The sequence below is a fragment of the Macrobrachium rosenbergii genome, chromosome 55 (genome assembly GCF_040412425.1).
Source record: "Macrobrachium rosenbergii isolate ZJJX-2024 chromosome 55, ASM4041242v1, whole genome shotgun sequence".
Taxonomy (NCBI): domain Eukaryota; kingdom Metazoa; phylum Arthropoda; class Malacostraca; order Decapoda; family Palaemonidae; genus Macrobrachium; species Macrobrachium rosenbergii.
In genome coordinates, this window is record NC_089795.1 from 68,576,655 (window position 1) to 68,594,776 (window position 18,122).

The 18,122-nt window shown below is 35.9% G+C and overlaps 1 protein-coding gene across 13 annotated transcripts in view; it reads right to left on the reverse strand.

The window, feature by feature from the left end:
* The window catches only part of LOC136835378 (GAS2-like protein 3), a 475,281-nt gene that overhangs the window by 337,082 nt on the left and 120,077 nt on the right, over window positions 1-18,122 (reverse strand). The window contains exon 1 of one of the 13 annotated variants that reach the window (XM_067098842.1): window positions 4,398-4,457. The exons of the other annotated variants lie outside the window; for them this stretch is intronic. The gene's annotated coding sequence lies outside the window, so the exon portion shown is untranslated. Of the gene's footprint in view, window positions 1-4,397; window positions 4,458-18,122 lie in introns of those variants that run through there. 13 annotated transcript variants of the gene reach the window in all.

The following is an 18,122-nucleotide window of genomic DNA, read 5'->3' on the forward strand; positions in this document are numbered from 1 at the left end:
CGGTGATGTAAAAATTCCCTTGTTTCTCTCTGCTTTCGGCGTACTACATCGATGCCTTTGAATATTTACAGGACCGGAGAGTAATTAATTCATGGACACGATCAGTGTTTTAAACTCTACGGCAGGTTCACTCCTAATATAACTCAAACTACATTATTTTCTTGAATGAGGTTTATATTGAGAATCAGATGCCTTACGTGGAAATACTCTTATGTTGTATTCATTATAACTGTTTTCATTATAACCCACTTAATAAATAGCTACCCTGTTGTTCAGCCCATTCTTATGCTCCATTAATTATAACACACTTAATAAATAGCTATCCTATTATTCGGGCCAATTTGCTAAGCAATAAGCGTCATGGGTTGACTACAGCGCACGGGGAAATTTAATTTCGAAGATCTTAAATTATGAAATACGGCGATATCATCCACATCATTGTTACCATTGGTAAAAATTCCAAAGAGATTGTGATTGGTAAGTGCGTCTCCATTAGCTTTATACAGTGTACCGCAGATTACCGGCATTATTTCAACTTGCTCTTAAATCGGTAGTGTTATATCACCTTTCCATTCACCATGAATTACATAATGATAGAGTGATTTTACCACCTCTTACCATAAGGCTTTATTATTTTGCACGATTTATTACCTGCTCATAAAATTTATCATTTGCATTTTTTTTTATCTGTAAACCTAAATCCTCTGTAAAATGTTGTAACCATAAGGTTTTATGTATGATATTAGCGAATCAGTCGTCATGGCCTTGTATTAATTAAACTGGTCCTGAATATTATTTTTTCTTTCCTCCACTGTCATGTACATTATTGTTTTCCTTTTACTTCTTAAATTGATGGAAAATCTAATTTCTAGGAAGGTGGACTCTCAACCTCTTCTCCTTTCACAAAATTTTCCTTTACTGATTGGAGTCTCTGTGCTGATGCTTATTTCAGGTATCACATTCAGTTCTCACGCCTCTAGGTGACAACGTAGCCAGTATTCTCAAACCATGGTCTGTGCCGTATTTTGTACCCCATGGCCTTCCCTAGTTCAACTTCCTGCCTATTTATTGTCCCATGCAAACGAAGTAGTTTCCCCCTCTTTCGTCTGTCCGTCAATAAGGCAGTGTGAACGTCACGCTTAACATGTCATAACTCCAACATAACTGAAGAGATTCCAGTCAGACGGAACAAATGCAGACGATCATTCACCGACGTGCTTGAAAGGTGACCACCGTCCTCCTGGTCCGTCTGACAGTCCTTCGTTGTGCTCTTGTCTTGTGTTTTTTCTCTGATCAAACTTGGGGTTGGGTGAAATCGAGGCCCAAAGAAAGTAAGTTTTTAACCACGTATCTTGTGGGGAGAAAATTGTTGTTGGAGTTATCTACCTTTGTAGGAATCTTAATGGTGTGGTCCTCAGCTTTTCGTTGGTCGGAAGTTGCTTGGAGTTAGTATCTTGTTTTGGCAGTACCTCCAGATAGCTTGTTTGCATATATTTTTATTTGTTATTATAGTTTTCTGTATTCTTTTTTGATTTGCTTTGATTATTTTTATATATATATATATATATATATATATATATATATATATATATATATATATATATATATATATATATATATATATATATATATATTTGAATTATATATATATATATATATATAATTCAAAGATTTAACTTTCCATTAACTACAACTTCGTCGCTGGTGACGTCTCTGCCCTAAAAATTAAAAGATTCATCACCGAGCAACTTTTTCAAGTCACGATTTAGAACTCAAATAAACATTTCAACTTTATTTAACTGTAAAAAAACATAAAGAAGCAGTTATTAATGTTTTGAATGATACTGTTAGCGTTCTTCAGTGGGTGTCATTACAGTATGACCATTCTAGTTTTCAGTTAGTGTTTTTGAAGTGAAACTGCTAGACCCACACCCTGACCTATTGATGCTTAAGGGGCTGATATGCCGACGGTGCCCGGCAATAATGTCAAAACCCAACGTTGCTTTAGCATATATATATATATATGATTGAAAGACATGGTATATAAGCGAAAGTGGAATGCATACTGTTCACACATGCACACACACACACACATATATATATATATAATATATATATATATATATATATATATATATATATATATACTATATATATATATATATATATATATATATATATATATATATATATATATATATATATATAAAACCACTATATATATATATATATATATGAAACCACTGTGTAAAAGCTTTCTTGCCTGCTCGCACTCACACATGCACACGCACACACAAAACATATGTGTGTGTGTATATATATATATATATATATATATATATATATATATATATATATATATATATATATATATATATATATGTGCTATATATATATATATATATATATATATATATATATATATATATATATATATATATATATATATACACACACACATATGTTTGTGTGTGTGTATATAATTATATATATATATATATATATATATATATATATATATATATATATATATATAAGTTCATATAAGTTGTTTTTATAATTAGGTTTCAGATATAATTAGTCATTATTATTTAAGATAATAAATTTTCTTATGTTATTTGTTAAGCAAAGATCAACTCTCTTCATTCCTCCTCTGTCCTTTTTTTCACATTAGAACATTTTATTCCGGAAAACTTGCTGCTCTTTCTATAGGAATGTATTCACAACATAAACAATAATAGTAACAATATCGCTGATTCGTTATAACTTGTATAACGTGCCTGTCAACCGTGCTTGTTATTATGGTAAAACGTCTTGTTATCATTATACCAACTGTTAGTTATTATTTCATCACAAGAGATGGTCGTTAGGATTTATCAGAATTCCCTTGGAACAAAGAGTATTTAATTAAGGCTACAAGGATTACAGTCTAAATTGGAGAGGCCGCTCGTGAGAGTCTTTAATGTAGAAACTGCAATTAGAATTCTTAACATGACGTCGTTTCTTTTGTAGATTGTGACTGATCAAAGCCGTTATAACCTCCTTTTCTGTAGGAGGTACAGTCGCAAAACAGCTATGATGATAATAATAGCAATTACAGTTCATGAACAGGGGCATTCATTATGTTGACCTGAAGTATAATAGAACAATCCGAAGTCACAGTAATAAAATACTCTATAAGCAACAAAAGCTTCGTCAGTCATTTCAAAAACGTTTTTGTGCTCCAAATTAGTTCACTAATCAAAAGGCAAAACTGACATTTCTACGATAGTCAACAGTAGTGACATAAAGTCGCCTGATTCTCGCGTTAAAATGGAAGGTACGGGGCACTCGAGTTTGATATTCATGTTGAAACACCTTCACTAAGCACAAGGTTCAACTAGGCTCGCAGTTGTTTAGAGAATGAAATTGAGCCGTAACAACACATTGCTTGGTTGAAAAAGACTGAAATTACGGAAATGGAGTCAAGACTGCGTATCATTTCCTCGACTGACGAAAATTTGTTACCCCACAGTCATTTTATATAGTATGACTGCGCTTTTTTTTTGGGGGGGCGGGCTTATAGATATATTGTGCTTCATCACTATCTTATAGACATTCGAAACAAGAAACTATGCGTCGAGTTGTCCTTAAGAAATTCAGTTATATGAAACACATTTTCGAGGAACATGGCTTTTTCAGCTAATCTTAATGTGCTATTTACTCTTTTTTATTCTCATTGATAGTAATGTTACCACTACTGCTACTACTAGTATCTGCTATATATTCCCACCAGTATTCATATAACTACAACTACTAACATCTGAACTAAATGCTCACCAATGTTAAAGTTGCAGCTATTACTTCTACTAATATCTGGAATAAAAGCATATGTGGTTGAACTACCGTTCTATCTGAAGCAGTATCTTCGGGGCATGTATGTTCTTGGTCGTAGTTCCTAAAAGTTATTGTTCGGGAAGTTGACGGCTCTCTAGCATGGACTTCAAAATTTAATTTCAACTTTTTGTCGTATGCCTGAAAAATAAGCTTAGCAGTGACAAGTTCTCTATTGTAGACTTGCTGTATTTTGTCCGTGAAATTGGAAGGCATCTCAGTTTACGTAATTCAGTTTTTGAAAATCTGGAAGACTCTTACAAACGTAGTGGAGCGTGCACGCCTACTCCCTCAAACGTGATAAAACACAATTGCATTTGGGTTAATTTAATTTTTCTTCTCTTTACCTACTAAATAAATAGGGAAAAAAATTATGATAATATGCTAGTATAGGGGTTTACTTCTAACCATTTGGAATCTAATGAGTGTAACAGTACCCCTAACCTATTTGTGCCAATGATCTCAGTAGTATTATCTAATAGTGAAATAATTCTTGTCAACACTTATCAATATATTTGCAATACCTTGACATCTTGCAGTGAAAACACAAGCAGCAGTAGCAACAACTTTGGCACCAACACTTGCGCCTCCTTACCTGTAAAGAAAATAATTTCATTAGCCAAGAACAAGCGTTAAATTAAATTGGGTTAATTTTTTTTTCCACAATAAGCTACTTAATCTAAAATAGTGATTTCAGAGAAAGAGAAGAGAGGAGAAAAAAGACAGCAGTCACTGCCCCATTCATCCTCTGGGTCAAGATGAATTAATTCAATAGAAACCTTTTGTAGCTAGCCATATCATACACACAGCTGAAGCCTCCCTCTGGGAGCGCATCGACAACGTATGTATTATGCATTACTCTTCGCGTGGCCATATATTACCTAATATTAAGGCTTCCTCGGTCAGTCCAACATTTCTCGTTGCCCTCTCCTTCCCAAGGCTTTCTAGTTTACGAACCCTTTTGTTCAGTCTGATCTTTCCCTTACTTCTTAAAAGCCTCAACTCTCTCAAAATTTCTTTCCAGATTTTTACCCTGGCCATTTTTAAACATTGTCATTGTCTGCCTTTTACAGTGTTTCCTCTACAACGCTTCATGCTCTGCCATATACTTTTTAACAGATGCTTCCTTTTTATTTTACATTCAACAGTTGGATTCCTCTTTAACAAACAATTACATTCATCTTACAAATGCCTTTCTACACATTACCTGTATACATTGCACACATTACCTCCCTAGCGAAGCTTCATGAGAGATAATCCTGATCTGAGAAATTTCGTTCTTAGATGAATTTCCCTTTTATTTGGGTTTTTTGTTTCAGTTTCACAGTTTACTCTGTGCTCAGCTGTATATTGGAGTGTAATTCCATTCTTGACAAATTGTGGCCCTGATGATGGCTATGAGTGAATAGTTGAAACAGCTGTCGGTGAAAAGAATAAAATGGAACGACACAATAGCAATTTATATTCTTTCACTCAGAACTTACCCTTGTGGAAAACACGAGATTCAGTGGATTAGAAGATTTATCTTAAAATAATGGACACAGCTTACTGTATCAGTATCCAATAAGAATTGCTTTTAAGGAAAACTGTGCCCTAAAAGTATTATTTATATATATTTATATATATATATATATATATATATATATATATATATATATATATATATATATATACATATATATATATATATATGTATATATATATATACATATACATGTGTGTGTGTGTGTAAGCATTTATGCTTTCCCATTCAAAAATTGGAAACGGTAATAAAAGCAGAACTTGAATTTCAGATCAGGCACAGCGATCTGTCCCCATCTCTAAAAGAACATACATTTTAAAATTCCTGTGAAAGTTCACGAACGCATTCAGAAAAAAAAACCTCTGCTACTCCACATTTTAACTCAGCGGTTTCTCACTCTGATCAAAGTCACTAAGACGATCATCATTTGCATAAGGAAAGATCACAGATATTTTTCACTTAGCGCGATCAACTTGAAAGTCCCATCAGAATTTTAAATCTCATCAAAGTCTCTGACATGCTCCAACTCCATGTGGCCCAAAGAGCCTCTCTGAAATTGTGCCACTCATATACATGTAAGTTTCCACTCGTCTCAGTCTCCCGTCTCAGTTCTCGTACAAGACAAGTAGGTGTGGGGCTTCCAACTCTTCTAGTTCTCCGAGGGGTCCAACTTACGGTGGACGCCTGGAAGATGCCCTTTGTTAAAATAAATAATCAATAGTAAGGGGTCATTGGCCTTAGTTAGGAACTGCGCGCTACTAGATACTGGCTTTTCCTCAGTTTATTTAGCCAAGGAATTCAACAATCGTCTTAGGCTCGTTATCATTATATTGTCATTTCTTTTATTATTATTGCAAGATCATAATATCTTAATGTCGCCATTTCGTTAGATAATAAGCCCATTGCAGTGGTCGTGTCTTAATATGCAATGAACTCTGAAGTGTCAGATTCTGATTTAAGGGAGAATACGAAATATGAAGAAAAAGCTACTGTCTTTAACTTTCATTTCGGTTTAGAAAAAAGAAATGATGACTGGCAGATAAGTCCAGTTCCTGAGCAATATTGATGCCATAAAGGAAAAGTTGACAGGTGTTGGCGTTACACAACTACTGCCGTAGGTGTTGTTGTTATTAAGAAAACTACAGTTGGAAAGTACTGGCATTAAAAGAATTATAGTTAGATAAAAGTAGATGTGATAACTTTCCTCTTATAAAAACGAGAAAAGCCGAAACTCAAGAAATTTTGTACGTTAAAGATGAAGCTGACGAGAGATTCTCAAGATCAGCATCCATAGTGAATGGCCGGATTCATGAAATGGAGAATGTAATAATAACAAATAAAATTAGATTAAACCCATTCTCGTGTTCTTCATTCCAAAAAGAACGTTATATTGAAGGAGTAATATCCCGTCTTCAAACTGGTCACTTTTTGAACCATGGGTAGTAAAGAATAGCCCACAAGGTCCAATTCCAGATTGCAAAGAATATACAGTGACGTTTACAATTAAACGTTTTATATGAAAGTCAAGTTTTCATCCAACAGCGAATGACAACTTTGGGAAGCAATTCCCTGACAGAAATTTTATCAGCATCTCTGACATTTTCGGTTTATGAATTCTCCAAGTCTTAAAATGGTTACAGTTTATTAATTAAGATCAAATCTGTCTAATAAGAACAAACCCTTTCAGTCAGCCTTGTGATAGTTAAGAATAATACTTCAGTGGTCTGGTTAAACTATAATAAGTAATAATAATAATGCACAGTATTAGAAGGAAGGTAAAGCGTACCATGTGTCATACGCGCTCACTGTTAAAGGAAGGGGAAGTCTGACAGCCGATCACTACGAACAATTTTAATTGATGTCGGAGAATTATACAGAATAAAGTTTTTGTACCAAATGTCACTCTTGGCATTATTTGTAGCCTTACAGTCTTCTAGAGAATACTGTCCAAAACTCCCACCCACCACATTTTTGGGGCATTAAATAAACTTTACCTCATTTAGTAAATGGACATGGAATTAACAGGCATACGCGCATGAGAGCTGGTATCAGAATTTTATATTTAGGCAACTCTTTTGTTCATTTCTTGCGTTTGTAAGACAACTGCAGGAATCTTATTGTCCTCCAAAGAATCACAACAATAATTCGACAGTTACAATAATTTTGTTAAAACGGTTAGCAGCAATTACATCCGCTCGTAACCCTTGAAACTTGTGTATGGAACACCATTGTATCTCAAGAACACTTGACTCACACTACAGGAAGTTGCTTCTGTTAATTTTTTTCTACGACGCCACAGACTTCACTGATAAGGCATTAGTATTCTTGCCGCGTCATGGCACTCCGTTCAACGGCCTCGTAAGTAAGGCCTCAAATTCTTCGTTGTAGGCCATTTGGTCTTGTGGCGCTGTTCAGGGCTCGATGAAGGCCTCCATCTTGTGATTTGTTGTTTAGACCCTGGCCCTGTGGGAGCCATTAGCTTCGTGTATACCTCGCTCACTACAGGTGGTGATTGTGGATGCTGCTCCTTAGCTCATTGTGACAGGATAAATGCGTTGCAGTTAGTATGTGCTCATACATACATAACACGTATTTTTTTTATTTAGTGACCATCATTTTCGTCTTATCTTTTTTCCATCACATATGACACTTGAATATATATGAGTTAAAATTTGTCCTAAAACGCCAAAAGTAAAATTTTATTAGCACTTTGTTTCTAAAATTTAACCTGCAACAAAACAGATTTTCTGGAAGAATTGAATCACATTGATGAGGCACGTATTGTTTTATAAAAGAAGTACGTTCTCGGGTGTTGGGAATGAATCAGTATGTCCACACCAGGTTCCTGCTTGCTTTCACACCTTGCCCACCTTGGCTCAAGGGCCCGTACTCACTTACATCCGCTTATTGTTCCTTATAGAAAATGCTTTGTTAAATGCGTAACATATTCTGGAAGAAAGAGCTTAGTATTATGAATAGCTATAAATTTTGCTATTGTAAGCAAAATTTTTCCTGATTATATTTTTAGTTCTTGCCTCTGATATTAGATCAGTGAAATTTTCAATGGTCATGGCAATTGAATTTAGACGCCAATCGTGCCCCGTGAGGTTTTAAACTAGAAAAAAATCACAGACGTGTTAAGGCAATAACCTTAATATAAATAAGAACTTTCTCTTTCCAAAATTTATTCCTTGAATAGACCGCATGACAAATCTCGTCATATTAAAAACAATTTAGATAAAAAATACTCTCTCTCTCTCTCTCTCTCTCTCTCTCTCTCTCTCTCTCTCTCTCTCTCTCTCTCGTGTAACAAATGGAGCCTACAAACGAATAAAATTTCGCATATATGCCTTCGGCTATGTGTCCTCATGTTCTTGCTTCCCCGAATGCATAAATGAGCTTTTTATCGTCCTGTTTGAGGCAGCTGGGGCTGGGGCGGGTGGGCAGGGAGGATGGGGACAGGTCTCCGTTATTGTTACTTGAACAAATGGGAATCCATTTGAAGGAGTCTCGAGCAGTGGCAAAGAGTGTGATTGTTTACCAAGTAGGTATATGCCGATAAGCGCTTTCAAGTCACGTGTCTTGCCAATAAATATAAATAATCCTGCTAAGAAAAAAAAAAAAAAACGCCAAAGGTCCGTATATTTACAAGGATCATAATTATTTTCAAGGGGGTGCAAGGCAAGAGAGAATAATCTCCTTTTATAGGCAAATGTTTGGTTATTTATACACAAGATCAAATTTCATTTTGATCTGATCTTGTGTATAAATCACAAATTAATAGTACTTTATAAAAAGGGAAGACAAACAAGATACATGCATATATATATATATATATATATATATATATATATATATATATATATATATATATATAAGAAATTCTTGTTGTTGTCAGAGGTCAGTGTCGAGTTCATTGCCATACTTGAAGGTCAAAGGTCAAATATAGAGTTAAACTTGTCACAAAATTCTGAATTATAGGACATATACTTCGTTGCTGGCATGCTGATGTCCAGAGTGAGGTGAAGGTCAAAGTCATTCTTAAGAGGTCAAAGGTTACATTACACTAAATTTTGAGTTATACGAGTACAGATTAGATATTTCATATTTAATATGAATGATCCACTAATGAAGTAATTTTGATGAGTGAGGATAATGTCAAGGTCATACTGAGAAGTCAAATGTTTAATAGGAAATAAAGTTTGGCCATAATGTTTGAACTCTACCAAGATTGAAACACTATATTTGTAGACCTTTGGGCATAGCCTTCTTGTGGGCAGATCTTATTACATTCTGATGCACTTGTAGCACGTACTGTATTATTTTGCAAAAACGCTTTTCCAATATCAACGCTTTTCCAATATCCATCACACTTCCTCATCTTCAGGGCTAAAGTTCTGAAGGAAAGGGCATGAACTGTTGTTGTGCTGCACCATTTCTTCATCCTTATGCTGACTGCTGTTTACATCCATTAACTTATGGTTAATTTCAGGCCAATAGTTATTTTACAAACAAACTACAATGTTCATATCATGACTGGTGCAGACATGCAAGCAAAAATGAAAAATTAAGAATGAGACTGAAAATTGGCAAAGAAATTTCACTGGAATTGGATGTGGAAGATCTGGCACCAAATCTATACAAGACTGACTCCTTTGGCTACGGTAACAGGCTGAAAGCGCGAAGTTAAACTTCTTCCTGCTAGAGGAGACAGTATAGTCGAAACCTGGATATTTAACAATAAGCCCACTTCTGCAGCCTTAAGGATTCTCAATGGAGGCAAAAGAGTCGGTTTTGTTATCGAATGAAGTGGAATTAAAGAAAATAGTCAATGTTTTTAACTTAGGTAGTAGCCTCTATAAGTAAGTATTTTACCAATTTGCTTGTTTTTTTTTTGCAGCAGAACAGGTTAAGGGCATGTAGAGCCATACCCCCTAGTTACACCACACAAAATGGCATAATTGCTATTACAGTCTTTCCATACATGACAATCTCACAGGAATGAAAAGCATGGCTGCCTTTGGCCTCAGAAAATTCCCTCCTTCACTTGGGGGATTCCACAACCCTTTACTAGGCACTCTTTCTGTAACCCGAAGTACTGGTACTTTCTGTGGGAGAAATGTGCATGTTTTACGTGTTTCTACCATAAAAGTAGCTGTGCCCAGTAAATAAACGGACCTGTGATTGCAATTGACTTCCAGTGACTGGGGCATTTTCTCTAGCAAGGGGTCTCCGTAAGGGGGTAATGCCGTCAGTGCACCTCATGGGGTGGACTATAGGCATTACTAAAGGTTTTTTGCAGCGTCCCTTCGGCCCCCTAGCTACAACCCCTTTCATTCCTTGTGCTGTACTCCATTCATATTATCTTTCATCTTGCTATCCACCCTCTCCTGACAATTATATCATAGTGCAACTGCGAGGTTTTTCTCCTGTTACACCTTTCAAACCTACCTGCTCTCAATTTCCTTTCCAGCGCTGAATGACCTCATAGGTCCCAGTGCTTGGCCTTTGGCCTAAGCTCTGTATTTCATTCCATTCTAGCAAGGGGTTCATAACTCTCTAGTAAGTGCTTCTTTACCTTGGGATTCGGTGCATTAGAATATCAAGCCGTTGGCGTTTGCTAGGGCGGCAGTTAACAGGAAATGCTGGTTACTAGCACAGCCGCTAATGCTGGGTTCATTTACCATTCAAAATTTAAGGTATGAAAGGGGCAGCGAACATCGTTACTTTTCACCTTAGCCAACCCCATTTACGGGAAACGGCTTGAGATAAAGATAAAAAAAATATTCCTTTATTGTTACAAAATGACGTCTGTGTATTAATATAGAATCATGAACTACTATCACAGTTTATTTTACATTTTTTTAACGTAAATGTGTTAATGAAAAGGAAAATACTCCTGTGATATATTTCAGAAACATAGCCATTCATTCTCGTGTTGCAGACGAGGAAAAATAAGAATTCGCCTCTGTAACTTTATAGTCGCCTTCGCTATTGAAATGGAAGTCGATTGGAATATGTTTCGGGTTACATCCCAGTTCGAGGAAACTCACAATTTGCAACGACATGTACACCTAAGAGTAAAAAGCACATTTTACGTTTTATATATAATTATATATGTGTAAATATATATATATATATATATATATATATATATATATATATATATATATATATATATATACAGTATATATATTAATATATTATATATATATATATATATATATATATATATATATATATATATATATATATATATATATATATATATTTATATTTATATTTATATATATATATATATATACGTATATATATCAGTAATAAGCTGTTGGTCCTGTTGAAGTTAAAACTTGTTATAGTACAACTGTTGTCCTGAATATCTTGAGCTTAATGACGTTGCGCATTTCAGAAGTTGATACCAAGGGGTAGGGCCACAGGCGCCAGAATAATGAGAAAGCAAAAAAAAAAAAAGAAAGGAAAATCTTCTTCCGTTTGCCCACTTCATGATTTCCCCTGTTTGGAGCTGATTTCTCTTTATTTAAACGTTCGTTTTGTTTGTTTACTTAACCGAAATTCAGAGCATACACTTGGCAGACAGGTTTCAGAGGTAAAATAAATTGTAATATTGATATATTTGATTATTTCCTTTACCATACATAACCATTCATTTTACCCTCACTTAGACTGAAATGAGAAGTCAACTTTTTTGGTTTCCTTCAGCGTAGAACCACCTAGATGTGAGAAGGGGTATTTGTTCCTGGTTCGGCTTGAGTTCGGCTCAAAGTTTTTTAGTTTATTTCTTTGGCATGAATGTACTGGGAATTGAGCTCATACTCGAAGTAAATAGAGGGATGATAATGTCAGTGATCCTTCAGTGACTGAATCTTAGAATTGTTAATATAGCTCTTCCTAATATCTTGAGGGTCAGTGTACCATCCAGAGTGATAACAGTAGTCTTTATTGTATTCTTGTAATGTTTTGCTTTACTAATCCTGTTGGTGCTATCCCTTTTTGGTATATAGGTAGTGGACACTTAGGGAAGCACTTGTTGCAGGTGTCAGTGGCGGGGAATTGACCCTCCTGTACTCTTGGACAGGCCCATGACAAATGGGACCTCTTGACATTCTACGTCCCCTCTCCTTTCATCTGGTATCAGTGTGAATGTTATCGCACTGGAACCCTTTCAGTTTTGGTAAAAAAAAAAAAAAAAAAACAAATCACGGGAGCATTTGTACCACACACACACATATATATATAGATAGATAGATATACATATATATATATATATATATATATATATATATATATATATATATATATATATATATATATATATACTGAGCTCAGAACTCAAAATGAACACCGCATGATTGCTGTTTTGGTCACTCACTCACTAATTGTTGGCTTCTCGGGCCTTACTGTGAATCACTGCCGTCCAAACAAGACTCGGAATTTACGTTATAAGTTTCAGCATCGCTTGTTTTGCGTTGAAAAGACAAGGAGCGTCAACCCTGCGCACAATCCTCGTCTTCTATCTAGAAAGATGGCTCCAGGTTGGCCCCTCTTGTCTACCCATTCATGTTCGGGATGAGGTCACCATCCCTGTGCCCACAACGACGTAAATGGTTAGAGGACTTTGAGTGCACGTTCCGTAAAAGGTAAAAGAGCAATGTAAAAGCAAAGTTCTGGAACCTTGAATTCAAGTGAGCTTTACTTAGACGAGATAGAGATGAACGATGCTCAATAACAACATTGGTACCAAGGTCTAGAGATAGACCTTGATTGGTACAGTATAGTTTAAGCCAATTTTCTTGAGCATCTTCGAAAGTTTCCATCCTTATCAAACTACGTTATCGGTAAAATACCAGGATTTGATTTTGATGAAAACTTTTTCAAGATTTCAAGATATTTGACCTCAAATAAATAATTCTCCAACTTAGAAGTAAAAGTGAAATAGTTGTTTGTTTGTCGTGTCTGCCTTGTAACAGAAATTAGTAAACATTGCGGACCGTCACGTAGGTTTGACATGACTATTAAGAATACGCAGATGAGAATGTGATCATCTCTCGAGGAATTAATCTCTTTGTTGCTGAATTCATAACGAAAGCAGATATATTGCGTTGATTTTGATATGTGCTCCTCCCTTCCTCCCTCCCTCCCTCCCTCTCTCTTTCTCTTTCCGCTATCACAAAGCAAATATGTCTGGCTGATGGGGCACATAAATCAATGTTTGGAGGGGACTGTACACTAGAGAAATCATTCCTATAGACAGGTATTTTATTTTGGTCAGTAAAAGTAGGGCACAGCTGTTACTGCATTCAGCAGCCCATTATGTCAGAAGTGTTTGTGATTCCTCGTCCACACTGAAAAATGTGATATGCAGTAAATTCATGATGCGCCTGTTGTTGCAGTTCTTTGAAATGAATAATTTACACTTATTTGTTAACCTCATCTATGTTTTACGATAACTTTTGTCCTTGCCTCTTTGCTAACAGCACTTCAGACTAAGCAGAATCCCCCAAATTTCCGTGATGCGGAATCAAAGGAAATTATGTACATATATACATACACACGCATATTTACACACATATATATATATATATATATATATATATATATATATATATATGTATATATACAGTGTGTATATATACAGTGTATAGTGTATTTTTTTTTTTTAATTAAACTGAAAGCTTGTTTAGTTATAATTCGTTAGCGGTAACATCATATTTTAACAATAATCTTTCCAAGTCTGCATTCCTTTGTTTCATATCTTTAGCAAAGACAAAACAAACTTCCGAAAATCTGTATCTTCGTAAAATAAAATCATGAGGAAAAAACAGTTTCCACTCAATACTTCTCAAAGTTGATCAGTGCTGCCAACTGGTAACCCAAATCCTTGATGTCACGAAGACAGGCTTATCAGAGCAAAGGCAGATAGACGCACGCTTGATATCCTTTCATTTCTCTGGACAGAACGGCTTAATAACAGTCAAATGCTTCCGTCAGTGGAACGGGAAGGCTTGTCCATTGAAATGATTCAAAAAGCGGTGCCCGGTGGCTTACTATTTTTAACGTTTTATCTTTCATTCCCGCCAAAAATACCGGTCCAGTATTTTTGTACCGACTTTTGTAAATTGTATTTGCATTCGGATTAATTCCATCGAATTACTTTTTCCAAAGTTTTGTTTGAATTATTTTAATATTCTTTGGCTGAGAGAGAGAGAGAGAGAGAGAGAGAGAGAGAGAGAGAGAGAGAGAGAGAGAGAGAGAGAGAGAGAGAGCTTACGTTTCCGCGGCATATAGCATTTTTGAAGCGCATGTACATTCATGTTCCACTCAGTATTACCATGCATGATTTCCAGCATTTTTATCAGTGTTTGCCCATGCCTGTATTGATATTGCAAGCATACAAACAGAGAAAAATAGTTTGTTGTACATCCGTTTTCTATCTTTGCATTTCTTTCCCTGATATCGTAAATTTTCTATGACAGTCGCTAGAGATAGCCTTGCTCCCGTCACTAGCATGGAGGGTACAGGCACTATACGATGAACAAATCATTTGATACTTTCATTTTATCATGAAAGATTATATCATGCAAAGTTAAATTCTTTCAAATGGTTCTTTTTATTCCAAGATAATTTTGATCAGTTTTTTTTTTTTTTTTTTTTACTGATCGCCCCAGATATCTGAGATGCAAAATATGTCAAAGGACTTCAGTTTGAAATGTGATCCTGGATTAAGTTATAGAGACCCTTTTCTTAATCCTTCTCTTATTCAGAAAACACACAAATTAATTTTTTTATGATGGATTAGAATATTCATCTTTCTGTCACCTCAAATGGCTCTTAAGAAGTTATCCAGTGTGAATCGTTATGAGCTCTGGTAAAAATATTGCCGTTGACTTGTTCTAAGACTAAGTTAGGACTAGGTGCCTATCAGAATTTTACTCATGGTACTTGAAGGTTCAGTTTTCGGTGCTTTATCATTAGCTATTTTGTTCTTGCATTAATCCCTCTGTACTCATAAACACCAAGGGTGAATCATATACAGCGAATCCCGATAGAGGTTAGTGCCGTCAGTGCATTTTACTAGGCTTTTTAGGCTCTAATAAACGGTTTGTAGCATTTCGGCCACTAGCTGCACCCACTTTTAAGCCCTTTAACCTCCATTCCCCCTTCCTTTCCTTCATCTTGTTGTCCAACCTCTCTGATTATTACTTCTTAGTGCAACTGTGGAGGTTCTCCCAGTTTCACTCTTAGATCCTTGTACTTCATCTTACCTGCTGGATGGGTCTGTTGATCTTGCCGTCCAACCACACCAACTCTCTTTTCACTGCCTTATTGCCGAATGACTGGAAGTGCCCCGGTGCTTGGGTTTATAGCTTAAATATCATCATTAATTCATTCGCATATAGCAAACCATATTCACTAAATCTTGTGCCAGTGAAAACAGTCTGAGAACTGCTGCTTATCTGATGAATGTACATTTTCAAAATAATTTTTAGGTCATACTTATCGTTTAATGAAATTGTTTCAAAGTTACTATCTGTATGCCTCCTCTTTGCCAAACCGCCTTTCCGAGGAAATTATCCTTGCCTTTCATATCGGTTACTTTTCTTACGGTGAAGCAACGCTCCAGCGATTTCCACCGATTGTGTGCAAAGTTTTCAATACCGTGTCACGTGTTAACCTCAAAATTAACCCTTCCAGATATTTTGTCGGTCCTGTGCACCCGATTGGGTTTACCAGGCCATTGGGTTGTGGGTAGGCTGCCGGCTCTCTATCTCTTGCGCCTTTGACTCATAGCTAAGCGCCCGCACCCATTTGCAGTCTAGTCGGTGTACGATTACCGGGAATCTAACCTAAATCCTCGCAAATCCTCCTCTTTCAGGAGTCATGACTCGCAGAAAATGAAGATTTATGTTTTTAACATCTAAGGATTTGACTTATAGAATCCACCAAGAGGCAAGCTTCGGTTAATGCTCTCTCTCTCTCTCTCTCTCTCTCTCTCTCTCTCTCTCTCTCTCTAACTCTTTTATATATATAATATATATATATATATACAGTATATACAGTATATATATATATATATTATATTTTTATATATAATATATATATGCATAATGTGTATACATATATAAAAGTTATTCAATGTGAACACATTCATATTAAAACAAACTAAAAGGGTTATTAAAATCTCCAAGCAGATTTCCTCAGACGAGAATGCCTACTTGCCAGTAAAGCTGTAGAAATAATAAAATGTCACAAGTCACCAAAAATTAATTTTCAGCAAACATAATCAGTTGAATAGAAAATTGCAACCTCTTATGAACAATTGAACATCAATATCCACAGGAGGGCTGTTCCATAGTTTTACAGTCCAGGAAATACAAGACGTATGTTACTGGACACTGACATCATGGCACAGCCACGAACTATGGATGTTGACGCTCTGCAAAGCAAGTGGCACTCGTCAGTTCCAAAGGTGCAAAGACTAAGGTGATACCAAAGGGTCTCTGCTGAGATATACCCTAACAGGATACCTCCCGACGATTACTTAAATCGTAATTAAGGTTGTTAGGTTACGGTTAACCATCACTCCAGATAATTTTGTCCAGAAGATTAAGACCCGGGAAGGTGCATGCATTCACATAGGAGAACAGTATTCTGGCAATGGTAAATCAAAAGATCTGAAGCATTTGTCACTGATGTTATCATCTCTAGATGTAGGAAGCCTTATGAACTACAAAAATTTCCTGATGGCACTGGAGTCGGAGGTAACGCCACTTACTGTCAAAAGTTCTAATTTTTTTCGTCCATGGGGTCCAGTTTTCCAACTCGAGCGGTGATTTTTTTCTCCTGGCAATTTTTTTCTTTAGGCTGTGAAAGTCAGTTTCATTTCTCCCGACACTCGTGAAGTACTTCAGAAGTGGGCTATTTCCCAGCAGTGAGAGGATTTTCCTTTTCATTTCCCTCTCTTTTGGCAGTGTCCCCGATTCAGGAAATTTCCCATAAATAAAAACAAAAATGACTATAATGCCCAGTATTAAAAGAAAAAGAAAATTATAGCCAGTATATTCCCTGCTCACTTCCCCTTACTCTCTTTAACGTCACAAGAAAATAATGTGCGGCGTCCTTAGCCCAGTCTTACAAAGTCCGGACATCCTACAGTTGATGACAGCCAGTGCGTGAAGAAGTAGATCATAAAGGAAAATTTAGGTGAGTAAAGTTGATTTACCGATTATTCCTAGTAAACATACGAGTATCTCCAATATAAATATTTCTCTGCAAAGGTTGTAAGCGTTGTTATTGTTTGTTATTTTCACATGTTGTTGGTATGACCTAGATTAATAAAAACAAACAACAATAGAGAGAGAGCATCCCGCTGCATTAATTAATGCAAGGAAAGGCCGTATTTTGTTTCATTAAGAACACACCGCGTCCTAATGCCGAGATACATCACCTTTAACGTTAGATCATGACCAAAGGTTGCAACAATAGCCAGATTAGCACTTCTTTGAAACGCTGATAACACTTTACCGAGCATAGATAAACATTAGCGTCGGAATGGACCGATGATTTTTTGTTGTAAGTCGGTATACAATAATATCGTTGGCGTAAACAGCGTATAAACACAATACATATCCATCATTTTTAGGCCCAGCTGAGAGAGGGCGGATGACAGCGCTGGGATGTTGATTTTATTTATGGTTTTTTGTTTAAT